Source organism: Saccopteryx leptura, chromosome 2 (assembly GCF_036850995.1).
Source record: "Saccopteryx leptura isolate mSacLep1 chromosome 2, mSacLep1_pri_phased_curated, whole genome shotgun sequence".
In the NCBI taxonomy this organism is placed as follows: Eukaryota; Metazoa; Chordata; class Mammalia; order Chiroptera; family Emballonuridae; genus Saccopteryx; species Saccopteryx leptura.
Window position 1 is genome coordinate 342,450,856 of NC_089504.1, and position 27,282 is coordinate 342,478,137.

Sequence of the window (27,282 nt, forward strand, 5' to 3'; positions counted from 1 at the left end):
ACATAGGGGGTTCCTATTGGACGAGGGGAACAGGCGCTATTTTCTGGGTTTTGTAGTTTTTGTGGAGAAGGAAGCCGTAACTGGGAGCGGCTCATTCTAGGGAAACCGGAATAAGGTGGACTACAATACCCATAAGTCATAAGGGGAGGCTGTCCTAGGTCGGAGGTCAGCACTACCAGGAGCCTGGGGCATTCCGTCGCGTTTGAGGGATGACGGTGTGCGACCCTGTGCGGGTCGCTTGGCATGTTGGAAATTGTAGTTCGATTGCAAGTTTAGGGTTTCGGGTGTGGAGGCTCCAAAATCCAAGGTTCGACCTCAGCCTGCTCTTGCTAGTGCCCGGGTCGTAGGGGAACCGTTATTGACTGCCGTTAAGGACCGTTACCATTCCTAGGTAAGTAAGAGGGCTTGAGGCCCGCGGGTGTGACCCATTAGGAGCCCCAATGCATCAGGCCTTCTTAGAGGGGCTTTTCTGCAAGAAGCCAGGTTGACTCCCGGCCGAATTTCTTATTCGGGACTCTGGGCGGCCTCTGGTGGTTGGTAAATCAAGGTCTCTCGAGAGCCGGTGGATCGTGGTGTGCAGAGCATTGATTCTGAGCTAGGAGATTTGACTGCCCGGTCAGGCCTTGCCGCTTCTGGACCTCCAGGGACCGGTCTCCGCGAAGCTCTTCTGCATGCAGTGTCTGTCCCTTTCCTTCTCCATGGCAGCCCTCCACAATCACTCTTTATTGAGCACTTATGTACCAGACTCTGTGGTAAAGATTTGCAACTTCTCACTTAATCCTTTCAAGAAGCCTAGAATGTGGGCTCTGTTCCCGTTTTCTTACAGACGAAGAAATATGGCCCAGATTGGTTGGTAAATTGCAGTTACATAGCTAATAAGTGGCAAAATCAGTATACAAATCTCAATTCAATGTATCTGCCGTTAGGCCCTCTCAATTCCTTACCACTACATAAATCCCATTGTCTGATACATCTACTCAAGGAAATCAGTTATTAGAAGGTAATTGCAACATCTTCATCTATTTTTAACCTTGACCAAATGCTTTAATCCCTTGGTCTCACCCTGTGATTAAGTAATCACACCTGAATTTTGTTTTGTTTTTTAGACACTATTCAGATGAATAGTTTGCAAACCAGGGAAATGCAGCTTCTGGTGGAAATTGAAAGTGTGCTCTGATACATCTGAGTTTTGAAGAGAGAACCCAAATACATGGTTCTCATTGGGAGAGGTTTCCCATTCAGATTGGGTTGTGGTAGATGGTGAGAGGACTTCTTTTTTTTTTTTTTTTTACAGGGACAGAGAGAGAGTCAAAGAGAGGGATAGAAAGAGACAGACAGACAGGAACACAGAGAGATGAGAAGCATCAATCATCAGTTTTTCGTTGTGACACCTTAGTTGCTCATTGATTGCTTTCTCATATGTGCCTTGACCTCGGGCCTTCAGCAGACCGAGTAACCCCTTGCTCGAGCCAGCGACCTTGGGTCCAAGCTGGTGAGGTTTTGTGTTTTTTTTTTCTGCATCCCTCTGAAGCCGGAAACGGGGAGGCAGTCAGACAGACCCCCACATGCGCCCGACTGGAACCCACCAGGCACGCCCACCAGGGAGCGCCGCTCTGCCGCAGCCAGAGCCATTCCAGCGCCCGAGGCAGAGGCCATGGAGCCATCTTCAGCGCCCGGCCCAACCCTGCTCCAATGGAGTCTCGGCTGCGGGAGGGGAAGAGAGAGACGGAGAGGGGGAGGGGTGGAGAAGCAGATGGGCGCCTCTCCTGTGTGCCCTGGCCGGGAATCGAACCTGGGACCCCTAATCGAACCCAGGACCCCTGCACGCCAGGCCGACGCTCCACCACTGAGCCAATAGGCCAGGGCTGAAGCTGGTGAGCTTTTTGCTCAAGCCAGATGAGCCCAGACTCAAGCTGGCGACCTCGGGGTCTCGAACCTGGGTCCTCTGCATCCCAGTCCTACGCTCCATCCACTGCGCCACCGCCTGCTCAGGCAGAGAAGGACAACTTCTTAACATCAGAGAGCTCCGTGGCCAAAAAGGGGAATGATCTTTGCTTTTGGTAAACTCTCAGCATAGAAAGAAACAGTTCTCATCTGACTCAGAGAAACCAACAAAACAGAGCTAAATATTGTCAGCTCTTAGTTTTTATATCAGTGGCAAAAGAGCAGAAGTAAAAATGATCCAAATTAGGTCATCTTCAATCATTGATATTTGACTTTGGAAGGCCATCAAGGACACCAACCTGCTCAGACTAAGAGCTATCATCTACACTCATCTCTCTAGGGTCAAGAATGTTAGCCTGACCGGGCAGTGGCGCAGTGGATAGAGTGTCGGACTGGGATGCGTAAGACCCAGGTTCGAGAACCCAAGGTCTCCAGCTTGAGCGAGGGCTCATCTGGTTTGAGCAAAAGCTCACCAACTTGAGCCCAAGGTCGCTGGCTCGAGCAAGGGGTTACTCAGTCTGCTGAAGGCCTGTGGTCAAGGCACGTATGAGAAAGCAATCAATGAACAATTAAGGTGTTGCAACGCGCAACGAAAAACTAATGATTGATGCTTCTCATCTCTCCGTTCCTGTCTATCCCTCTCTCTGACTCTCTCTGTCTCTGTAAAAAAAAAAAAAAGAATGTTGTCAACACACCAACTTAGGAGCTCCTGCCCAGGGAGTAGAGATTACAGATAATAATAATAAAGCTTTACATGTGTTAGTTTCACCTGTTGTAGTTCATGTGACCTTGTGAAATAGCTGTAGATAGGGAAGGGGACTTAAAGAAAATTGTGGTTGAAAAAAAAAGAAAATCACAATGATACCTAGTTGCAGAACCAGAAACCTCATCTGGTATTCTAATTTCCAACCCTCGTTTTTTCTCACAGATACGCAGAGGTTAAGTGAAGGCTAATGAAACATGACTGAGGAAGAGAGGTTATAGGCAATGAAGGTGCTGGTTTCTGTGGACCCTGCCATTCCTGCAGTTCAAAGCTTAAGTAAGACATTCTGCTTTGCATTTTACTGCAAACTAAGCAGTTTTTGCTCAGTGGAGAGTTTGCTGGGAGGTAGGCGGGCAGTGTGAACATAACTGAGTTCAGAATGCAAAAACAAGTCCAAAGTTCTGGAATCCAGCACCTCTAAGAATTTCAGAATTAGAGGGGACCTGAGAGAGGCTGTTATTTCCTCTCTCTTAAATTTTTCAGGTTAAAATCCTCACTCAGATTTTGTAGGAACCATGATTTCTCTATAATAAAATTGAAATTTTGTTTTTAAAAAGAAATTGAGACTGTGACTTTTTAATTTATTTTTTATTTTTTTTAGCGGGAGAGAGAGAGGGAGACAGGAAGGGAGAGAGATGAGAAACATCAACTCGTAGTTGTGGCACTTTAGTTCATTGATTCTTCTTATATGTGCCTCGATGAGGGGGCTCCAGTCAAGCCAGTGACCCCTTGCTCAAGCCAGCGACCATGGGATCATGTCGATGATCCCACACTCAAGCCAGTGACCCCACATGTAAGCCGGTGACCTCGGGGTTTTGAACCTGGGACTTTAGCATGCCAGGTCGATGCTCTATCTATTGCACCACCACCGGCTATTTTTCATTTTTCTATTTCAAAATTTTATTTATTGATTTTAGCGAGAGAGGAAGGAAGAGAGAGAGACAGGAACACCCAGCTGTTCTTGTATGTGCCCTGACCAGGGATAGAACTCATAACCTCTGCATTTCGGGATGACACTAACCAACCGAGCTATCTGGCCAGGGTGTGACTTTTTTTAAAGGACCACTTGATAATTGAATATTACCTCGTGTGATTTTTGTGTTGAAGTTTACTTTTGAGTTTACAGTCACAGTACCATGTAGAGTTTCCTAAACTAGGTCTATAAATGCTTTCTTGGGGGTTCTAAGAATTCTCATATTTGTCCCTTCCCACTCCCTCATAAGAAACAGTCTTCCTCTTTCAGAAAGCTCTCATTGGTTGAAAGTTAGCCAAGTTCTTCCTTATGGAGTTATACTAAAACATATAATCCCATGTCCTTCTAAGAGTTGTTACATATTCTACAATTAATAGCTAGTTCCCTAAAGTTCTTACCTGTTTCAAAGTAAACATCCCCGGCTTTCTGAGCACCTCATTACACTAGAATACCAGGATTCTCCCGTCTAACTCTGTTGGCCCTTCCTACCCAGCCACTCTGGCAGGAGCATTACAGAAAGGAAGTGGGATTCAGCAGAGCCCAGAAGGTGACTGAGGGATGTGCCTGTGAAGTTCCGCAGATTCTGGAATTTGCTCCCAGTGTAGCTACCTCCATTACCTCTTCATGGTTGTTACTGGGGACAGGCTCCCCTGGGTTCTAAATCCTGGCCCTGCCTTTGCCTTTGTGACCTTATGCAAGTCATTTAACCTCTCTGAGCTTGAATATCCTCATCTGTAAAATAAGACAGTATACGCAAAGTGATCAGTAAGGTGTCTGGGACAGTCAATACCTAATTATTTCCCTTCCCTGGAAGTCAGCATCAGTGCTGTGATAATCAAAGAAAAACTTTCTCATGTCTGTCACAGATCAAGGCCCTTACTGTACTCCCAACATATCAGATATCCTTTCTTCTAATGGGCCTAGGAAGATATGAGCCAGGTTCATATATTCAACACCGTGGAGCACTCATGACTTGTCAGGCTCTATGGCAGGAACTAGAGAATCAGGGACAGAACAACACAGGCCCCACCCTGGGTGCATCCCCTGAGTTGGTTAGTACAGAGTAATGTATAGGAATAGTGTGTAAGAGAGTTACAGAATAGTGTATAAGAGTGAGGAGCCACTCTCAGTTGGTTGGACTGAGCCATTGGCCCAGTATGCAAAGGTTGCAGGTTCAATCCTGTCAGGAACAGGTCGATGTTTCTGCCTCTCTCCCTCAAATCAATTAAAAAAAAAAAAGATAAATGTGTGAGGATTTAAAAAGGAGAGAGAGAGAGAGAGCAGGGAAAAAGGATGTAGCAGGCGCCTAGAAGAGGGACTCTTAACATGGGGAAAAGGGTCTTAGAGGAAAAGACAGCTAAGCTCAGTTTTCATAGACAGATGGCTGGGTAGTGGGGGCTGAAGGTGTGACAGCCCAGCTGCCAAGGAAGTGCTTCTGTGGTTCTACAGGAACGATGTGCCTGAGGTTAGAGTGTGAGGAGCATTTTGGAAGTTGAGGCGGGAGAGCTAGTCAGGTGTGAGACCGTGAAGGGATGTGGACGCCCCGAGGAGCTGGGCTTTGTCCTGAAGACTCAGGAGCCACCGAAGATTGTTAGCTGGAGAGAGAGTGATCAGATTTTTGTTGGAGAAAGGTGGTACTCTAGGGAGCCTACTGGATGTCGTAGGGAAGAGTTTTTCTCCTCTGAAGAACAGGGCTGGTGGCTCAATCATGAAATAAGGGAAGGGGAGATGGTCTTATTGCAGGAATCAAAGGAGGACAAAAACGCCCAGACAACTTGATGAAGGAAGTAGGATTTATTCAGCCAGAGGAACTGCGTGACCCTAACAGAGTCAACAAAACATAAGCTCCCCAAAGTTAGATTTCTCATATCTTATATACTGTTACAGCTTTAGTTTTCATGTGACAAATGCCTGATTTCTATGACTTCTTTGTTTGCAGGGCTACATGACTTTCGTGTCTTAGGGAGGGGAAGGGGAGAGGAAGCGGGAGGGTCTGTCCTTGATCATCTTATTACTTATTCTTCTTGCTGGAGCTGCGAGTTCATTTCAAGGAACTGATAACAAGCAAGGTTCACACTGGTGGTTTGTTATTTTTTTCAAACTTTCCTATCTGCCCTTGTTCCCTCAGGAACTGACTGAGGTCACAGGCTAGAGCGTAAGACCCTAGACATTGCAGGCCCCCTCTCTGCATTCTTTTTTTTTTTTTTTTTTTTTGTATTTTTCTGAAGTTGGAAACGTGGAGGCAGTCAGACAGACTCCCGCATGCTCCCGACCGGGATCCACCCGGCACGCCCACCAGGGGGCGACGCTCTGCCCACCAGGGGGCTATGCTCTGCCCACTAGGGGGCGATGCTCTGTTGCAACCAGAGCCATTCTAGCGCCTGAGGCAGAGGCCATAGAGCCATCCTCAGCGCCCAGGCCAACTTTGCTCCAGTGGAGCCTTGGCTGTGGGAGGGGAAGAGAGAGACAGAGAGGAAGGAGAGGGGGAGGGGTGGAGAAGCAGATGGGCGCTTCTCCTGTGTGCCCTGGCTGGGAATTGAACCTGGGACTCCTGCACGCCAGGCTGACGCTCTACCACTGAGCCAACTGGCCAGAGCTTCCTCTACATTCTTCATGTTTCTCCTCCCTCAGTCTTTGGCAGTTTCCTGTCTCCCCCGGAGCTCACTTTCAGGAAGAATATCTTTCCTTCCTGTGACATCCCCTGACTCCTGAGCCTGCAGCACAGTGGGCCCAGCCTTCTGCTTGGTACTGTAGTATGTAAGAGCGTGCCAGGCGTTCCCTGCCCATAGGTACTTTCAGTGAAATCCAGAACACCAGGGTCACTTGAAAACAAAATAACAAGGCCTGACTGGGTATAATAAAATGAGCTTGATAGATAAGTTAACTGAAACTGGGGGCAGGGCAGGGTGTGCATCTCTCTGGGACAGCACTGTTAGAAAAGGCTTCCTGGAGAAAGCAGACTTTGAACCTGGCCTTGGAGGCAGCTTAAGTCCTAGCCCTCCTATTGTAGTTTCTGAGGGCGGTCCCTGTGGACCCACTCCTGAGCTTAAGTTACAGCTGCAGTGTTTGTGTGATTACACAGTTTTTAACCATTTCTCCCCCCACCCCAGACCCTATGTCCTGTAAGGGCAGAGAGCAGATTGGATTTTCCTCACCTATGTATCCTTTGGGTCAGCACCCAGTAGGCCCTCAATATTTGTTGGAATTAATGTGGGAGTAAGTAAATAAGTAAATGGTGAGAAAGAAAGGCCAAAGCATTCAGGGTGTAGAAATGATACAAGCAAAGGGTGGAGGCAGGAACACAGTATAGTTACCCCTTAGGTTTGTACAGTGCTTTATTGCCCACAAAATGCACTAACACACAATCTTGTTTGGTCCCTACCATCAACTGCCCTATGCAATGAGCAGGGCAAGGGTTAGTCCTGTTTTACAATGAGAAGAGTTTTATGATTTGTCCAATGTTTCACTGCCACTTCATCATATGATTTGAAACTTGAACCTGGCATTTTAACACAGCGTTTCATGCAATAATTAAATTACCATTCTTCTGGCCTTTCCAGAGGGGGAAAGGTGAGGCCTGTCTGGAGGGTGATCAGGGGCCAAGTCACAATGGGCTTTAAGTTTCAGGCTAAGGCATTTGGACTTCTAGATGGTGACAACCTTCGCAGTTTTTTTTTTAAGTTGTTTAATAAAGGATAAATATTAATGGTATTTGTGAGGTACGGTATAAGTTTAATTGCACATTAATATTTATTTAAAATAAACATAAGGAAAGTAAGTTTAATTTTAAAACAGAGAGTCAAAGACCCAGGAGTCAAAGAAGTCATTCTCTACAGGACTCAGAGGGTTGGTCATCACACAGCTTGGAGCAGCACTGTATTCCAAGCATCAGGTGAGATGCTAAGGACACAGAGGTGACCAAGATGCAGGTCATTGTCAAGATGAAGTGAGATTGTGCAAGCAGCTAGAGCCAGCTCAAAGGTCATGACTGCTCTCCTGAACCCTGGAAGATATGCGTTTGAGTTGAAAAGCCCCGTGGCATCCTCTCAAAACTGCATTCCTACCTTGAAGGAAGTAGAGTGCAGAAGTACACTTCAGGGAGAGGAGTCAAGGTAGGAGTTAATTAAGGACTGTCTACTATATGTGAAGCACCATTAGATGCTTTTGTGTACAGTAATCCCCCCTTATTCATGGGGGATACTTTCCAAGACCCCAATGGATGCCTGAAACCACAGATAGTACCAAACCCTGTGAATACCTGTTTTTTCCTGTACAGACATACGTTTTCACTTAAAGGAAACACTTTACAGCTTCTCTTTGGTTTATCCACTTTTGATTTTTTTGAGAGACAGAGACAGAAGGGAGAGAGATGAGAAGTATCAACTCATCATAGTTGCCTCCTTTCTGTTTACTGATTGCTTCTCATATGTGCCTTGACTGGGGAGAGGGGGGCTCCAGCTGAGTCAGTGATCCCTTGCTCAAGCCCGGGACCTTGGGCTTCAAGCCAGCAACCTTGGGATCATGTTGATGATCCTGCATTTAAGCCAGCAAGCCTGTGCTCAAGCCAGTAACCTCGGGGTTTTGAACCTGGACCTCAGCGTCCCAGGTCGACGCTTTACCTACTGCACCACCACCAGTGAGGCTCTTTGGTATATCCAAATTGCCAGCATCACTATTCTTGGGCTTTGGGGCTATTGTTAAATAATTATTATTAAATAGTATGTTGTCAAATGGTTACTAGATTTATTGGGGTGAGCACTTTATAAGTTGTATAAATGTCTAATTTCTATGAATTGTACATCTTAAACTAATGAAATATGGTACATCAACAGTAATTGAATAAAGTTATTTAAAATAAATGAAAATCGTGTCATCAAACTACATGAGAATTATAGAAAGTAAGAGTGAAGAAACACTTTAAAACTCAAAAAAATGTGAGCTGAGAATTTTAGTTTTAAACTTTCAGAACTCAAGAAATTTACATTCAAGAACTCTTGCTGAGGATTCTACTAGGTGTCTAGTTTCATCTAATTAAGAGATGATTGGAAAATTTTGGTAAAAGAATGAAAATTGGTTTAATTATAAATCTAAGACTAAAACTGCCTGACCAGGCGGTGGCGTAGTGGATAAAGCGTCGGACTGGGATGTGGAAGGACCCAGGTTTGAGACCCCGAGGTCGCCAGCTTGAGCGCGGGCTCATCTGGTTTGAGCAAAGCTCACCAGCTTGAGCTCAAGGTCGCTGGCTCAAGCAAGGGGTTACTCGGTCTGCTGAAGGCCCACGGTCAAGACACATATGAGAAAGCAATCAATGAATAACTAAGGTGTCGCAACAAAAAACTGATGATTGATGCTTCTCATCTCTCTCCATTACTGTCTATTCCTCTCTCTGACTCTCTGTCTCTGTAAAAAAAATAAAAATAAATAAAAAAATCTAAGACTAAAACAAATATGGAGATAAGCGTTGAAGAACATTCTCTGACAAAGTACAAGTACAACTTAAATTGGGAGCAAAGGAGAAATGTAGAATGAGCTCAATGGGTGGTACACAGGTCATCGGTGGGAATCAAAGGCTTTCATTTAAACTAGCAAGCCAAACCGAAACCTGAGTGGTACAAATGCTGCAGACAAGGAGCCGAGATCTTTAGGTATTCCAGTCGAGACCACCTCATCTACATATTCTAGTTGATGGCTTCACCTCAGCTTCCTCATCTTTTGACCCTTGTGGTATCTTTTAAATATTTCAAGTAACTGTATCAGATAGGTTTCATATTAGACAAATCTCATGTGACCTGCTCCATCCCACCAGCTTGTGAATTACTCCTTTACAGCTTACCCACCTGTAAGTCACTCAATAGCCATCACAGGTACCAGGTCAGCTGTCACAGTATCACAGTGCTTGTGTTCAAGTAACCCTTTTTTAATTTTTGCAGTGTAGAAGTATTGGCTATTTTATTATAAACAGAAGGCACCACCCAAGAGAACAGGAAGCTAATGTTCAAAAGCCCCAACTCCCTGATGGTGTGTACAGGTTACAGATTATATGGGGCACAATCACAAGACATAATGGGTTAAGGGGTTTGGGGGTCTTACTGGGAGCTAGTTGGTCAGAGGTGAGGTAAGGGTAATAAATTATTTCTTCAGGTCTTTTTTTTTTTTTTCATTTTTCATTTTTCCGAAGCTGGAAAATGGGGAGGCAGTCAGACAGACTCTGGCATGCGCCTGACCGAGATCCACCCGGCATGCCCACCAGGGGGCGGTGTTCTGCCCCTCTGGGGCGTTGTTCTGCTGCATTCAGAGCCATTCTAGCGCCTGAGGCAGAGGCCACAGAGCCATCCTCAGTGCTCGGGCCAACTTTGCTCCAATGGAGCCTTGGCTGCGGGAGGGGAAGAGAGAGACGGAGAGGGGGAGGGGTGGAGAAGCAAATGGGCGCTTCTCCTGTGTGCCCTGGCCGGGAATCGAATCCGGGACTCCTGCACGCCAGGCCAACGCTCCACCGGTGAGCCAACCGGCCAGGGCCCCTTTTTTTTTTTAAGCGAGAGACAGACAGATAGGGACAGACAGGAAGGGAGAGAGATGAGAAGCATCAGCTCATAGTTGTGTCACTTTAGTTGTTCACTGATTGCTTTCTCATACGTGCCTTAACTGGGGGGCTCCAGCTGAGTGACCTCTTGCTCAAGCCAGTGACCCAGCGCAACCCTAAGGGGTTGCTGATTATCGGGGGGAAAGGCTAGGTTTCTGAGGGATATATATAGAGAGAGAACGAGATGTGATTTCTAGAGCTAGGATTTAAAGCTAAATTTAATCAATGTCATAAAGACCCTTAGACACCAGAAGACAGTAGCCTGGATCTGATAGTCACAAGGTCCAGATCCCTGGCAGGCTACAGATAACATCTTGACCTAAGTTATGTTTCAGCTCCTGAGCCCTAAGGTGGAATGACTCCTAGCTATACCATGAAATCAGACAGCGAGACACTGGAACAGACCTCAGAAGTGTCCTCACGATCTGAAGAAATGAGCCTGACTAAGTGGTGGCGCAGTGGATAAAGTGTCAACCTGAGATGCTAAGGTTCGAAACCCTGAGGTTGCTGGCTTGAGCATGGGCTCACCAGCTTGAGCGCTGGGTCACTGGCTTGAGCCCAAGGTCACTGGCTTGAGCAAGAGGTCACTCAGCTGGAGCCCCCCAGTCAAGGCACATATGAGAAAGCAATCAATGAACAACTAAAGTGACACAACTATGAGCTGATGCTTCTCATCTCTCTCCCTTCCTGTCTGTCCCTATCTGTCTGTCTCTCGCTTAAAAAAAAAAAAAGACCTGAAGAAATAATTTATTACCCTTACCTCACCTCTGACCAACTAGCTCCCAGCAAGACCCCCAAACCCTTTAGCCCATTATGTCTTGTGATTGTGCCCCATATAATCTGTAACCTGTACACACCATCAGGGAGTTGGGGCTTTTGAACATTAGCTTCCTGTTCTCTTGGGTGGTGCCTTATGTTTATAATAAAATAGCCAATACTTCTACACTGCAAAAATTAAAAAAAGGGTTACTTGAACACAAGCACTGTGATACTGTGACAGCTGACCTGGTACCTGTGATGGCTATTGAGTGACTTACAGGTGGGTAAGCTGTAAAGGAGTAATTCACAAGCCGGTGGGATAGAGCAGGTGACATGAGATTTCATCATGCTACTCAAAGGCTCGCAACTTAAAAAGTGCTTATTTCTGGAATTTTCCCTTTAATGTTTTCAGACTGAAGTTGACCACGGGTAACTGAAACCATGGAAGCAAAACCACGGATAAAAGAGGACTAATGTACTTCTGATTCTTTCAACAAGCAACACAGTACTGATAACTTGCACTTTAGTAGAGGCAGGATGAGAGGATAAATGACTTGCTGGGCTTCAAAGAACAGAATTTGACCTTTGCAGCCAACTGGCTTTGTAGGAGGGGACGAACTGATTAAAATGTCAGTTTCCTCGTGGAAAATGGGGATGGTGACAGCATCCACCTAAAGGACTTAAGATTCAATGAGATGATTCCTACTAGTGCTCTTAGGGCTTGTCAGGCAAAGGGTGCTCTGTTAACTACCATGGCTATCATTAGCTTTGCCAGGGGCTGCACAGCCAGTGAAGGCCAGGCTGTAATTTGAAGCTAGGACTCTCCGAGTCTACCCCTCCCTCTGTCGCGTGGGAAGGCTCTAGCTCCGTGGGAGGACTTACCGACCCTACTATCCCACCCTGGCCAGCGCTCCCCGGCTGCGGCATTCTCCCCTCTCACTTTCTCTGCCCGCCGCTTCCGTTGACCCACTTCCGGCCCGGGAGCGCGCGCTCGCGAAGCCCCACCTGCCCACCCGCAGCCACTCAGTAAGCGCCTCTGAGATTGGGCGGGCGGCGGCGGCGGCGGCGGCACGGGCCGGGTCAGAGGCCTCCGGGTATGTAGCGCGCTGTGCGGCCGGGGTGCTAGTGGCTGGGCCCCGGGGCGGGGGCGCGCTGGCCGGCAGCTCCGGGAGTTGCTTGGTTTTCTCCAGCGTCTGAGCCACCTGGCCTGGAGGAGAGGATTCACCCCGGCCTGAGTCCCGTTATGGGCCGGGCTCTGGACGCACAGAACCACCGCCGGTGCGCACCGGTCGAGCTGCGTTGCTGGGGGGTAGAGTACGCTCCTTTTTTTCCCCCAGCCTTGGTTAAGAGTTATTGAGCACATATTAGGTAGCAGCCACTAACCAAATGCTTTTCCTCTGTGGCTCGCTGCCCTGACAGCAACCCTTCTAAGCAAGAGGTTATTTTCATAGTTTTACGGGTGTGGAGAAAGGTTTACAAGTAGAAAGCGGCGGAAAATGTGGACTCGAGCCCAGGTTCAGTCCAAAGCCACTTCACTTGAGAACTTTGTGGTCAGACCTAAATTTGATTTTTGTTTTTTTCTTTTTCAATTAGCAGTAATGGCGCCTTGGATAAACCTCGTTGGGTACCATACTGCCACTGCGCAAACCTAAATTTGTTGTAATGGAACAGCGAGAAACAAACGTCCTGCCACACAATCACGAAGCCAAAATAAGAAATTAGGGAGTCTTCGTTAGCTAGCTGTGCGTGCCTGAACCACAGGGAGGCCGAAGCCTTTCAAATCCTTCTGCCCCAACTGCAGTCTGGAATTAGCTTTTAAAGGCAGAATTACATACTGATTGAGGAATGGGGAGGAGAGAAACCATAGCAGTAAAACAGCAGTGAAACAAACTTTCTTACAATATTTATCTATAGGGTTAATTCAGGGAGAAACATTCTGAGAACACCTGCAACCTTGCAAAGCGAGCCCAAGGCCACAGTCTGGGAAACCACCCTCAAGGCCTGGAATAGGGAGTCTTTTAGAAAAAGTAAGTTCTGCTAAAAGTCTCTTTGTTTTAGAGAAAGTAAGTTCTGCCAAAAATTATTCATGTTAAGAGCCTTTCTTTTCTATATTTCAAATTGATTTTTGAACCCAGCCCCTGCTGATTCTAGTTTTGTGACTTTGGGTACCAGGCCGACTCTCAGTTTGCTCATTTGAAAAAGTGAGACTGATACCTATCTCAGGGTGGATGCTATGCTGGGTATCTGCTGTTTTGCTGAATGATTATCACTTTTCAGACAGGCTCCCCTGCACTTTTCTCTTCCCCAGAAGGCTAAACTGGTTTGTAAAGTTTTATTTATTTATTTTTATTTTTTTACTTTTTTTTTTTATTTAATTGTGTTTACATAGATTCTAGGGTCACCCCGAATGCTTCCCCTTTCCCCCCTATTCCCCTCAACATCTCCCTTGCCCCCCTCCCTACAGCGCCCTCCCCCCTTCCCTTCAGGTTTATCCCATCCTATCATCCCCTTTCCCTCTGTCCTCTTTTCCTCTGGTCCCTTTGATCCCTCCTCTGTCTCAGTTCCGTTCCTCAGTTCTCATTATTCCTTGGATTCCTCAAATGAGTGAGGTCATATGATATTTTTCTTTCTCTGCCTGGCTTATTTCACTCAACATAATAGTTTCCAGGTCCCTCCATATTGTTGCAAAAGGTAATATTTCCTTCTTTTTCATAGCCCCATAGTATTCCATTGTATTTATGTACCACAGCTTTTTAATCCTCTCGTCCACTGACGGACACTTGGGCTGTTTCCAGATCTTTGCTATTGTGAACAATGCTGCCATAAACATGGGGGTGCATTTCTTTTTTTCAGTCGGTGATATGGTGTCCTTGGGTATATTCCTAAAAGTGGGATGGCTGGATCAAAGGGCAGTTTTATTTCTAATTTTTTGAGGAATCTCCATACTGTTTTCCACAGGGGCTGCACCAGTCTGCATTCCCACCAGCAGTGTGGAGGGTTCCCCTTTCTCCACATCCTCGCCAGCACCTATGGTGTGTTGTTTTGTCAATGAGCGCCATTCTGACTGGTGTCAGGTGGTATCTCATTGTGGTTTTAATTTGCATTTCTCTAATGATTAATGATGTAAAGTTTTAGTGAAGAATCCCAGGCCTTGGAGGCTAATAAGAAGGTGGCCAGATTGCCAGCTCTCCAAATGGAGGCATTGGCACCTTTGGTGTTGAGTTTGCTTAAGAAGTTTTTAAAGATTTTTCTCTCTCTCTTACGGGAAGATTATTACGCAGTTACCTTTAACATTAAATCCTAATTTATAGTTGAGGAAATGGAGCTGATTTTCCCTCATTGATTTGGCGGGATGCAAACATAGGTCTGGAAGACAGTTGAAATGTTAGACAGCTGGTGCATAGAAAGTGGACAGGCCAGTTTGAGTGGTTTTTTCTTAGCAGGGCCCTAAATTCCCGCCAAGTCCTCTTCTATCTTCAGCAGTTGGGATCTGTTCTGGATAAAATGTTTAAAGGGTTCAAAAGCCTTTCCTTGCCTGTGCCTTAAGGAGAAAAGACTAGCTTCTCTGGCCAGATAGTTCAGTTGCTTAGAGCTTTGTCCCAATATGCCAAGGTTGCGTGTTCCATCCCCGATCAGGGCACATACATTAATCAACCAATGAATGCATAAATAAGTGGAACAAAAAAAAAATCAGTGTTTCTCTGTCTCTCCATCTATTCCCTGTCCTCTCTATAATCAAGAATTTTTTTTTTTTTTTTTTTTTTTGCATTTCTCTTAAGCTGGAAACGGAGAGACAGTCAGACAGACTCCCGCATGCGCCCGACCGGGATCCACCCGGCATGCCCACCAGGGGCGAGCTCTGCCCACCAGGGGGCGATGCTCTGCCCATCCTGGGCGTCGCCATATTGCGACCAGAGCCACTGTAGCGCCTGGGGCAGAGGCCACAGAGCCATCCCCAGCGCCCGGGCCATCTTTGCTCCAATGGAGCCTTGGCTGCGGGAGGGAAAGAGAGAGACAGAGAGGAAAGCGCGGCGGAGGGGTGGAGAAGCAAATGGGCGCTTCTCCTGTGTGCCCTGGCCGGGAATCGAACCCGGGTCCTCCGCACGCTAGGCCGACGCTCTACCGCTGAGCCAACCGGCCAGGGCCTATAATCAAGAAATTTTTAAAAATAAAATAAAAACAAGACTAGGGCTGATAGCTGAAGGCAGGCATGCGGTGAGCTTAGCTTTGTTTTGAAAACTATACACTTCCACATTTTTAGGTCGCTGAAATTTTTCTCTGAAAGTTTCAGTAGCTGAAAAGGATATGATTTGTTGTTAATTGTAAATACTGAGATTTTTAAAGTTAAAGCTGTTAGGTGAGGAATTTAAATCTCAAGTGGAATCTAAATGCCGTAGTGATGTGATTTCTCTCATCCCTTGGGGAAAGATACACGAACCAGTTTTTATTTAACAGTTGAAATTTTACATTGTTCCTTTTTCATCCTTGAACTCATATTTCCACTACAGAATTTTTTTCTAGTATAATCATGCTTGAAAGCCTTTGGTTGATTGTCCTACTTCTTTGCAACAAAAATACATACAAAAATTAAAATATATTTGAAAATTGTGCTGTGGCCATAATATTAAACATTTTCCCTTGAGATTGAATTTTTATAACTAAAAAATACACAATTGATCAAAACAAATATAATACATTGCTAGCTAGTTTTGATCATTGTTAAATAAAAAGTTTTATTTGAAATGCTTCTCTTCATAAGCTGAGTGGAACTTATTGCTTTAGTTAATGCATTCATCCATGTATATTTGCTAGAATAAGCACAACTTTTTTATTCTATGGCTGTAAGCATTGAAAAAGTTGGCAGTGTTACTCAGTTCTTTGGACATCTGAGATATGGGCCCAAAAATCAGTGATCTGTCATTGAAATCATTTATTAATGACCCATCAGCTGACTGTTTTTTTAGGTCCTCCTTTAAGTTTGAAAGCAAAGATTTGGAAACCACCTGACTCAGCAGGAGGATTTGCTATATAGTAACTATAGGCAGTCACAGTCTCCCTATTACTACTACATGGTATTTTGAATTGCTTCTTTGTGGTGCTGGGAGTATTTTACACCATGGGACTATACCTTAGTAAGATTTGCCATGGGTGGGTAGTAATGCCTTTTTTTGAAATGTGGGAGGTGGGTGACAGTCAAGGAATGGAGGGAACAGGTCTGTCTTTTTTTAGAAACTGACAGCCAAAGCCATTTATTTATTTATTTATTTATTTATTTATTTATTTGACAGAGTCAGAGAGAGGGACAGATATGGACAGACGGACAGGAAGGGGGAGAGATGAAAAGCATCAATTCTTCATTGCAGCTCCTTAGTTGTTCATTGATTGCTTCCTCATATGTACCTTGACTGGGGGGGCGGGGCGCTACAGCAGAGTGAGTGACCCCTTGCTCAAGCCAGTGACCTTGGGCTCAAGCCAGCCACCTTGGACTTCAAGCCAGCAACCTTTGGGCTTAAGCCAGCAACCCCACACTCAAGCTGGTGAGCCCATTATCAAGCCAGATGAGCCTGCACTCAAGCTGGTGACATCGAGGTTTCTGGGTCATCCACATTCGAGTCTCATGCTCTGTCCACTGTGCCACCACCTGGTCAGGCAGAAACAGGTCTCTCTTAAGACACACACACACACATTTTTTTTTTTCCACTGCCCTGCCGGTTTTCTCAGTGGATACAGCATCAGCCTGGTGTATGAATGTCCTGGGTTCAGTTCTCAGTCAGGGCACTCAATAGAAGGGATTATCTGCTTCTCTTCCCCTCCTTCTCCCCCTTCTCTCCCTCTTCCCTTCCAACAGCCAGTGGCTCCATGGGTTTGAGCATCGCCCTGGGTGCTGAGGACAGCTCAGTTGGTCCCATTGCATCAGCCTCAGGTGCTAAAAATAGCTCAGTTGATTTGAACATAAGCCCCATACAGGAGGTGCTGTGTGGATCCCTGTTGGGGCGCATGTGGGAGTCTGTCTCACTATCTCCCCTCTTCTCATTTAAAAAATTTTTTTTTTCATTTATTTAAGAGAAAAAGAGAGGGGAAGGGAAAGAGAGAGAGAAGCATCAACTTGTTTCACTTAGTTGTTCCATTTAATTGTGTACTCACTGATTGCTTGTCTGGTAGGTGCCCTGACCAGGGGTTGAACCTGCAACCTCTGGCATGCAGGGCTGACTCTTTATCCACTAAGGCACCTGGCCAGGGCTAGGTCTCTCTTCTTCTTTTTAAAAATTTTATCGATTTTAGAGAGACAGGAATGGAGAGTGACAGGAACATCCTTCTGTTCCTGTATGTGCCCTGACCAGGGATCAAACTGGTAACCCCTGTGCTTCGGAACAATGCTTTAACTAACTGAGCCATCTGGCCAGGGCTAGGTCTATCTTTTTTTTTTTTTTGTATTTTTCTGAAGCTGGAAACAGGGAGAGACAGTCAGACAGACTCCCGCATGCGCCCGACCGGGATCCACCCGGCACGCCCACCAGGGGCAACGCTCTACCCACCAGGGGGCGATGCTCTGCCCCTCCGGGGCATCTCTCTGCCGCGACCAGAGCCACTCTAGCGCCTGGGGCAGAGGCCAAGGAGCCATCCCCAGCTCCCAGGCCATCTTTGCTCCAATGGAGCCTTGGCTGTGGGAGGGGAAGAGAGAGACAGAGAGGAAGGAGGGGGGGGTGGAGAAGCAAATGGGCGCTTCTCCTATGTGCCCTGGCCGGGAATTGAACCCGGGTTCCCCGCACGCCAGGCCGACGCTCTACCGCTGAGCCAACCGGCCAGGGCCTAGGTCTATCTTTTTGAGCACTCTCTGAGCACGAACCATTATTCCAGTGAGCTTTTTTTTTTTTTTAATATATATTTTATTTTTAACTTTATTAAATTTTTTTTTTTTTTTTTTTTTTTTTTTTTTTTTTTAGAGAGACAGAGAGAGAAAGAGAGAAGGGAGAGAAGCAGAAAGCATCAACTCTCATATGTGCCTTGGCCAGGCAAGCCCAGGGTTTTGAACCAGCGACCTCAGCGTTCCCAGGTTGACACTTTATCCACTGTGCCACCACAGGTCAGGCTATTCCAGTGAGCTTTTATGGGTGAGCAGTGAAGTTGTTCAGACTGGACTACTGTGCTAGCATTTATACAGAAAAAATAAATAAAAGGAATGCCATCTCAGGAACTTCAAAGTCACAGGGGCCCCGGTTGACATCTCAGCTCCATTCCTTAAACTGTGTGGCTTTGGGCAATATGCCAGCATTGTAGACTTCTGTTACCATATTTCCCCATGTATAAGATGCTCCCATGTATAAGACACACCTTAATTTGGGGGCCCAAAATTTGGAAAAAGTAAGTATTATATAAAGTTATTGAACTCAAGTTTTATTCATCATAAAATTTATACAAGTCCTCATCACTGTCAAAACTCCCATCCATTAGTTTGTCCTCATCTGTGTCTGATGACAAATCACTGTCTTCAACAATGAGCACAAAAACATGAAAAAGTGGGAAATGCAAGCAAAAAAATCTACAACCACGGTATAAGATGCACCCAGCTCTTACACCCCACAATTTTTGGAAAAGTGTACATTTTATACATGGGGAAATATGGTAACTTGTGTATAAAATGGGATAAATAACGGCTACTCACAGGGGTTTTGTCAGGTTGAAAGGAAGTAATGTATGTCATGGTCACCTCACCTCCTCAAACTCAATGTGTCCCATGTCAATCACTGAAGTCTACTCCATTTCCCTGAAGGGCACCTCCATCCTTTCCATTGCTCAGGCCAGAAACCTGGGTTCTTTCTCACAATCTTCATCCAACCCATCAGTGCCCCCTGCCAGCCCTGCTCCCCACTTTCACAACCGGGACGGATAGCCCCCGTTCCATCTACCACCATCATCTTGTTCCTGGATTACTGCATTAGCCTCTGAGTGATTTCCTTGCTGCCACCTTTGTTCCCCAACAGTCTGTTCATAATACAGCACCTAAGCTAGTGTGTCCCTTTAAAAATGCAAGTCTGATCATGTGACCACTATGCTCAAAACACTCTAGTGGCTGAAATCTCAGAGTACATGCCAAGTCCTCAGAGTCCCAGCGACTTGATGAGAGAAGCGGGTTATTTCCTCTGTGGGCGTCTTTTTCCACTCTCCCTCCTGATCGTACCCTTCCTGACGCACTGGCCACTTGACTGCTCCTTGACCATGCTAAGCATACTCCTACCTCGGGCCTGTGGACATGCTGTTCCCTCCACATGGAAAGCGCTTCATTCAGAGGACTGCATGGCTAACTCCCTACTCTGCCCCACTGTCACCCTCTCAGAGACTGTCCTGAATGTATAAAATGACACTTCCACTTCACCCTCTATTCTCCTTTTGTTCCACGTTCTTCACAGTACATATCAATCACCACCCAACGTACTGACTGTGTTTATTTACTGTAATCTGCCTCTCTCCCTAGAATCTGGCCTCTGCTGTATCCAAGGAGCTTAAAACAAGGCCTGAAAGTAGAAGGCCCTCCAAAGATATTTGCTGAATGAATACATAAAGCATGCGGCAAAATGTTTAGCTCATAGGTAAGCAGGAATCCAAATTAGCTATTTTAAATTTAGAATATATCTGGTCTAGAAAACCTACAGTGAGAATCACAAAACCTTTTCACATCACTTCCCAGCCCCACTTTCCTGGGCTGACAGTATCTTGAGCTCACGGATGAGGAAACTGGCAGACTGCCTAGGAAGGTATATTTCCCAGCAGTCAGGAACTATAAATATAAAGAGCTGCCACCCTTGGAGTGCTCCCCATGTGTCAGGGACATCCCTGATCCCACCTGATCAATATAACAACCCAATGAAGTCAGTTCTTCGATGTATTCCCATTCTGAAAGTGAAGAAGTAGAAGGTGAGAGAAGTTAGGTATTTGACCACAGCATTCACAGGCAGGCTTCCCACTGAGGAATGAGAAGCCCTGGCTGGGGATGCATTAAAATTTTCAAGTGGCAAAGGCACAGTTTAAAAATAATCGATTTCAACCCAATTCCCCACCTCTTACGGGGACAAATCAGCAATGGAGCTTGTCTGTCGGCAGGCTCTTCTTTCCAGTGCCCCCACGTCACCACTTCACAGGCAGGGGAGAGGGGAGAGGAAGACTGACTGCTGCCAGTACGGGGACAAATCAGCAATGGAGCTTGTCTGTCGGCAGGCTCTTCTTTCCAGTGCCCCCACGTCACCACTTCACAGGCAGGGGAGAGGGGAGAGGAAGACTGACTGCTGCCAACGCCTCTTGTGGCCCCCTTCAGATACAGCCTGGAGAAAGCCCAGTGCCTCTTGTGGCCCCTTCAGATACAGCCTGGAGAAAGCGGTGACTTAGGGGACCTAGCAAACAAGGGAACTTAGACTCAGGTTTAAACAGCAACCTCTCACCAATAACACAAGATTAGGAGTGAGGAAACCATAGATAAAAATAGCACTTACTAGTTAACCGAAAAATATATTTTTGCAACCACTGCTTCCACGAAAAAATAATTGGGTCCCAAGACAGGGAGTGACTCATATTCATGAATGATTATATTGATCATTGGAGCAAAATGGATACATCCTCTTTGGAGAGCAATTTAAAGGAGAAGTGCTTGGCTGGTCAGGCATGCCTAGTTGAGATCCTGAGAGGCTGCAAAAGGAGGAGGAAACAGAGCTGCCAGCTAATGAGGGAGCCAGGTCCCGCCCTGCACGAGCTTTGGGCTGTTTATTGGGAGATGGAAAGCAAAAGAACTCGCTTCCAACTTAAGTCCTGAGCTCTCTCAAGGGAGTAAAGGAAGAGTATCCATTCAAATATCAATTCCTGCCCCGGCCAGATAGCTCAATTGGTTAGAGCATTGTCTGGAAGCACAGAGGTTCTAGGTTCAATCCTCGGTCAGGACACGTACAGGAACAGATTGTTTCTGTCTCTCTCTCTACCCCCTTCCTCTTTCTCTAAAATCAATAAAAATAAACATTAAAAAAACACACACACAAATTTCAATTCCCTGGCCAGGTGGCTCAGTTGGTTAGAGCATTGTCCTGATACGCAAAGGTTGCAGGTTCAGTCTTGAAGTCGGGCACATAAAGGAATCAACCAGTGAATGCATAAATAGATGGAACAACAAATTGATGTTTCTCTCTCAAATCAATAAATTAAATATATGCCGGGGTCCAGCCCCGGGGCGGGGGGGAATCCAGGGGTCCCACAGGAAGAGACGGCGTCGGCGAAATCGAGTGAGAGAGCCGAATTCTTTTCTTTCTCTTTATTCTCTAGTTAGCATTTACTGCCAGGCATCTCTGCCAATGGCTGGTCTAACATTACTTTTTATGCACACACACTAAGTTACAATCACATGGTATTTTGAATACATTATTGTTTTAGTTTCACTATGGTTACATATTTCTAGATAACAGTTAATTCATATCTATAAGCTACAAGTCAGGTGGTAAGTTATTCAAAGTACAGTTATACAATAACTTGAATAGTAATAACAATATTGGTACAAACTTCTAAAAGATTAGTACTAATTAATAACTCTATTTTACTGTTGTTGTGAGTCAAGGGCGCAGAAAGAGATAGCAGACGAAATCAAGGACTAGCAAAGGACCACCACTTGCTCAGGCAAATAGCCTTGAGTTCATGTAGTGTCCTAATTCTTTTTCTACAAGACTACAAAAGGCTTGCTATTTAAGAAACTAACATAGCATTAAGAGTAACTTTTACTTAAAGATACATAGAGTGCACCTGCAAGATAGCTAGTAGCAACATAATATCAGAAGGCATTAATTGCTATTGCTGCTATGAATCCTACCACATTCCTCTCCTAATTCTTGGAAAATACAAACATCTCATGAGAATGTTTTACTGAGAAAAGCCCAGCAACTGCCTTCAGTGACAAAACAAGTCTTTTAACAAAACATTCTTTACTTGCCAGTTGCACTCCTATCCAAGGCCACGCAACAGGCCACTCCACTACACCTTACCTAAGATTCTAATGTCTAGTTAAACTTTATTCATTTACTATATTCATACACGAGTTAAGTTCTAACTTTATTTTTTCTAACATGATTAATAAGAAGAAATTCTCCTACAAACTTAACCCTTTATGAGGGATATCATGGCCAGTCTCTTATGTTTATGAGCCCAGTTCAAGGGGCTTACAGGCTTTTCTGTGGAACTTACACCTTCTGTCTCATTTCCAAAGAAATTACTACAAATCTACAGGGAAAGCACGGTACTATTATTCCTGTGCCATAAATAATAGCACACACCCAGAAAAGGGGGGATATAAGGCCAGATTAATTCAAAAGATTAAAGGGGGAAGTGTCATTGTGCCTTTCCTTTGCGGTGACTTTGTCAACCCGCAGCTGTTGGTCTTCACTGCGGTGACTCTATCAACCAGTAGCCATCGATCTTCTTTTGCTGTGACTTTGTCAATCAGCAGTTGTGGATCTTCTCCTGCTGTGACCTAGTTAGCCAGCATTAGTGGATCGGCTCCTGACAAATATATATATAAAAAACATCAATTCCTTATTCTGTTTAACCTATTGGGTGTTTTGTTTCTGTTCTTTTTTTTTTTTCCTAGAGGGATTTACTAGCAGCAAGCAGCATGTTCTAGTAGAAAAAGGAGCAGGCTGGGAGTTTGGTCCTAGCCTCCTCTTTGACACTGAGTTTGTGACCCCAAGGATTTCCCCTCCCTTTTTTTGGTTATTCAGTCATTTGTTCAATAAATAGTTATCAAACACTCAAATAATAGGAAACATTGGTGCCAGGTACTATTAGTGTTCTAAGCACTTTATATATAACTAACTCGTTTATTTTTTTTAACTTTATTTATTTTACTCATTTTGAAAGAGAGAGACAAGAAGGAAGGGAGAGAAAGAGGGAGAAGAGAGTGAAGCATCAATTCGTAGTTGCTTGACTTTAGTTGTTCATTGATTGCTTCTCATATGTGCATTGACGAAGGAGGGGCTCAAGCCAGCGACCTTGGGATCATGTTGATGATCTCATGCTCAAGCCAGTGACCCCTTGCTCAAACTGTCAAGCCTGCACTCAAGTGGTGACCTCGGGGTTTAGAGCCTGGGACCTCAGCATTCCAGGAGGATGCTCTATCCACTGCACCACCACAGGTCAGGCCTGGTTTATTCTTCACAGCAACTGAGAGTAGGTGCCATTAGTTCCATTTTGCAGATGAAGAAACTGAACCGAAGAAAGATTAAGTAACTTCACCAATATCACTCACTTGGTAAGTGACAGACAGACATTGAACACTATGCTAGATGCTGGAGACAAAGGGGTGCAAATGGACATAGCTCAGTGGCCTCATGAAGCTTATTTTGTCTAATGTGTTGAAAATAGTGAAACAAAAATACAAAGCCTGACGGGTAGAAGGAAGAAGGGAAATGGAGCAGTGAGAGATGTCGGGGCCTGATTGGGGTTGGCGGCGGAAGAGGCTGCTCTGAGAGGAGTTGTGACTTGCTCACTTGCTGCTTTTAGGTCCTCACTCAGACCTCCCTGGTCCCTCATCTGAAACGCTGACCCCCAGTATTGATACCCTGCCATATTTAGCACCATCACACATACTATGAACTTATTATGTCATCCACTCCTCCCCACGTGGTAGAGTGTAAGCTTTGTGGGGGCGGGCACTCTTGTTTGAATCAGTGCCTGATGCCTAACTGGTTGAAAGAGTGAATGAGGAATAAATCAAGAGAAGTGAGCCAGATGGTGAATGTGGTGGGCAGGGGGCTCTGCGGGAGGAAAGAGCCTTTGTGTTCAGGGACAGAAGGCCAGTGTGTGATGAGCACAGGAGTGACTAGGGGTGGAGAGGCCAACAATGGGCAGATCACGCGGGGCTCAGATCTTTGTGAGGGGCTAAGAGGAAGGGGGAGGATGCAGTGAAGGTTTTAAATAGGGAAGTGACATAATCAACTGTCCTTTAAGCCATGACCGTGGCTGCCTTGGGAGAAATAGGACAGGGACTGGAGGATCAGGTCATACACTACAGAGGTCTGTGTGTGAGGTGATGATAGCTTGGGTTAGCAATTAGAGCTCCACAGACAGCGCAGCAGTGGGCTTTTTAGAAATACTGCTAGAGGAGATTCTAAGAGACTTCCCCCTGAAAGGACTGTCTTTGTCTTCTCCGGGCTACTGGGGCCCAAGAGGTAAAACCCAAAAGGCAGTTTAGAGAGGCTCACTGAGAGTTACGGAGCACTACATCTCTGACTTGAGTCCTTACCTTTTCTTTACGTCCTGCTGCCTCTCCACAGATGTGGACAATAAGGGAAAAGAAAGGATGGAGGCTCCTCTTGGCTGATGAATCCCAGGCCTGGGGTTGGGTCTGGAATCCAGTTTCCATTTCTCTTGCATTGAGCATGAGCTTTTCTTGTTACTATGGGACTCAGTATTGTCCTTCCTCCTTCAGCCAAGTCAGTTCTGTGACCAGCTTTGGGTGTTGAGGAAGAAGATTGCTGGGCCACCAAGGTCGTATAATTCTTTGGTTACTCCAGCGAGCATTTTTTGACTGCTCTGGGAAGATCACTTTTGGAGAAAAAAGCACTGTTGTAACTCACAGCCTCCCCCAGGAGCTGATGCTGGTATTAGCACGGCTAATTAGCTGTCCCTTGTTTACAGGTGTGGAGACCAAGGCTCAAAGCAGGGCAGATATTTGTGGCTCCACCTACCCCAAACATATCACCAGGGGCCAAGCTGGTGAGAAGGATTCCTGCTGTCACACAGGTAGTTTTGTGGCAGAGTTCAGAGACTGGGACCCGGGCCTCGCCACTTCCAGCCCACAACTTTCCATGTTAGCAGTGCCTGGCTGCTGGGACGCTAAGTCGAACTCTAGATTCGAACTCCACCCTAGGGCTAGGGTGAAGCCTGGGTTTCTATACCTTTTCTAAAGTTTCCCAGGGTATTCAGAGCAGAGCCAGGTTTAAGAGTTCCTCCTTACGAATGGCAGCAGAATAAGGAGAAATGAGCAGATTCTGGAGAAGGATGACTTCTGAGCCAGAGCAGGAAGAGAGTCATCAAAGGTTATCAAAGGAGGTCATTTCTCATGGGTGCCTCTGGAGGGGCTGCAGGGACAGGTTTGGGTGGGACTTAGAAGCAGCTTGGAACATAAGTCTTCGTTTTCTTTCTTTTTTTATTCATTTTTTAAAGAGAGAGAGAAGGGTTGGGAAGCGGGAAGCATCAACTCCCAAATGTGCCTTGACCGGGCAAGCCCAGGGTTTCAAACTGGTGACCTCAGCATTCCCGGTCGATGTTTTATCCACTGCACCACCAGGTCAAGCCGTTTTCTTCTTGATAAGTCTTGAGGGACAGTGGACTCTTGCTGGCTGCAGCTCCCTCTCCAGACAGATTTGTGAGCAAACGTGTGAGAGGGTCCACACGCACACACATCAGGCCCAGGGTGGGTACCACATGACTACTCTTGCTCACCTGTCAGCGGGTTTCATTTGTTACTGTCTGTCTTTCCAGTTTTCCTTTGGTTATATCTGAAAGGTCCCTGGCATCTTGCTGCAAAGCCCAGAGGCGCTCAGTCAGCGGTTAGTGAAGGAATGAGTTATGGAGAGGCTTGCCGGACAGGAACAGCTGTTATTTGTCCAGGCCCTTTAAACCAGGGCCCCTGGGCCTCCCCTGGACCCGTGCTCTTCCATCTCCTTGGCTTTCCTAATGGAGGCCAAGCAGCTGTTGGTCTGTTTCCACAGATGGTTATCCAAGGCACAGAGAAGGGAAGATATTCATTAGCTTAATCCAGCAGCCTGGGACAGAACTGAGCCTTGAATTGACATCTGTTTGGTTTTTTTTTTAACAAAATATATTTTGTTTTATTTTATTTTATCTTATTTATTGATTTCAAAGAGAAGAAGGGGGAGACAGAGAAACCAATTCCTTATTCCACTTACTATTTATGCATTCATTGGTTGATTCTGTTTTTTCTTTCTTTTCTTTCTTTCTTTCTTTTTTTCTTTCTTTTTATTTCTCTCTTTCTCTCTCTCTTTCTTTCTCTTTTAGAGAGAGAGAGAGAGATAGAGGGACACAGGAAGGGAGAGAGATGAGAAGCATCAACTCATAGTTGCAGCATCTTAGTTATTCACTGATTGCTTTCTCATATGTGCCCTGTCGGGGAGGGGGGGACGACTCCAGCCAAGCCAGCGACTCCTTGCTCAAGCCAGAGACCTTGGGCTCAAGCCAGCGACCATCATAGACATGACCCCACACTCAAGCTGGCAACCCTGTGCCCGAGTTGTTGAGCCCATGCTCAAGCAAATGAGCCCACAGTCAAGCCAGCGACCCCAGGGTTTAGAACAGTGGTAGTCAACCTGGTCCCTACCACCCACTAGTGGGCATTCCAGCTTTCATGGTGGGCGGTAGCGGAGCAACCAAAGTATAAATAGAAAGATAGATTTAAGTTATTTTATAAAGATTTATTCTGCCAAACTTAGCAAAAATCCAACATAAAGTACTTGGTAAGTAATTATTATTATATGCTTTAACTTGCTGTAACTCTGCTTTATAAATTTTATAAAGTAAAGTTACTTCCCTACTTTATAAATCACCATTACTGTGGAACCGGTGGGCGGTTAGAAAATTTTACTACTAACAGAGATACAAAAGTAGGCGGTAGGTATAAAAAGGTTGACTACCCCTGGTTTAGAACCTGGGTCCTCAACATCCCCGGTCGACACTATTCACTGTGCCACTGCCTGATCAGGCTCTATTTTATTTTATTTTTTTAAATTTTTTGCAGAGACAGAGTCAGAGAGAGGGACAGATAGGGATAGACAGACAGGAAAGGAGAGAGATGAAAAACATCAATTCTTCGTTGCGGCTCCTTAGTTGTTCATTGATTAATTTCGTATATGTGCCTTGAAGGGGGGGGGCTACAGCAGATCGAGTGACCCCTTGCTCGAGCCAGCGACCTTGGGCTCAAGCTGGTGAGCCTTGCTCAAACCAGATGAACCCGCACTCAAGCTGGTGACCTCGAGGTCTCGAACCTGGGTCCTCCACATTCCAGTCTGACGTTCTATCCACTGCACCACTGCCTGGTTAGGCTCTTTTTTATTTTTCATTCATTGATTCTTGTATGTGCCTTGACCAAGAATCAAACTGGCAACCTTGGAGTATCTAACCAACTGAGCTACCTACATCTGTGCCCTGTTTGCTCTCCATAAGACCTTGCCCCTATTCTGCTGAGGGAAAACATCAATATGATCAAGAAATCATTTTTCT

General features: G+C 45.7%; 1 protein-coding gene and 1 pseudogene across 3 annotated transcripts in view; one reads left to right on the forward strand and one right to left on the reverse strand.

The window, feature by feature from the left end:
* The first annotated feature begins 171 nt into the window (after window positions 1-171).
* Window positions 172-27,282, forward strand: part of DCAKD (dephospho-CoA kinase domain containing) — a 41,784-nt gene continuing 14,673 nt past the window's right edge. Inside the window, exon 1 of one of the 3 annotated variants that reach the window (XM_066363928.1) lies at window positions 172-391. The gene's annotated coding sequence lies outside the window, so the exon portion shown is untranslated. Of the gene's footprint in view, window positions 392-12,068; window positions 12,114-19,586; window positions 19,608-27,282 lie in introns of those variants that run through there. The other 2 variants (XM_066363929.1, XM_066363930.1) reach the window with 2 other exon arrangements.
* Window positions 12,561-12,669, reverse strand: LOC136396386 (U4 spliceosomal RNA; annotated as a pseudogene).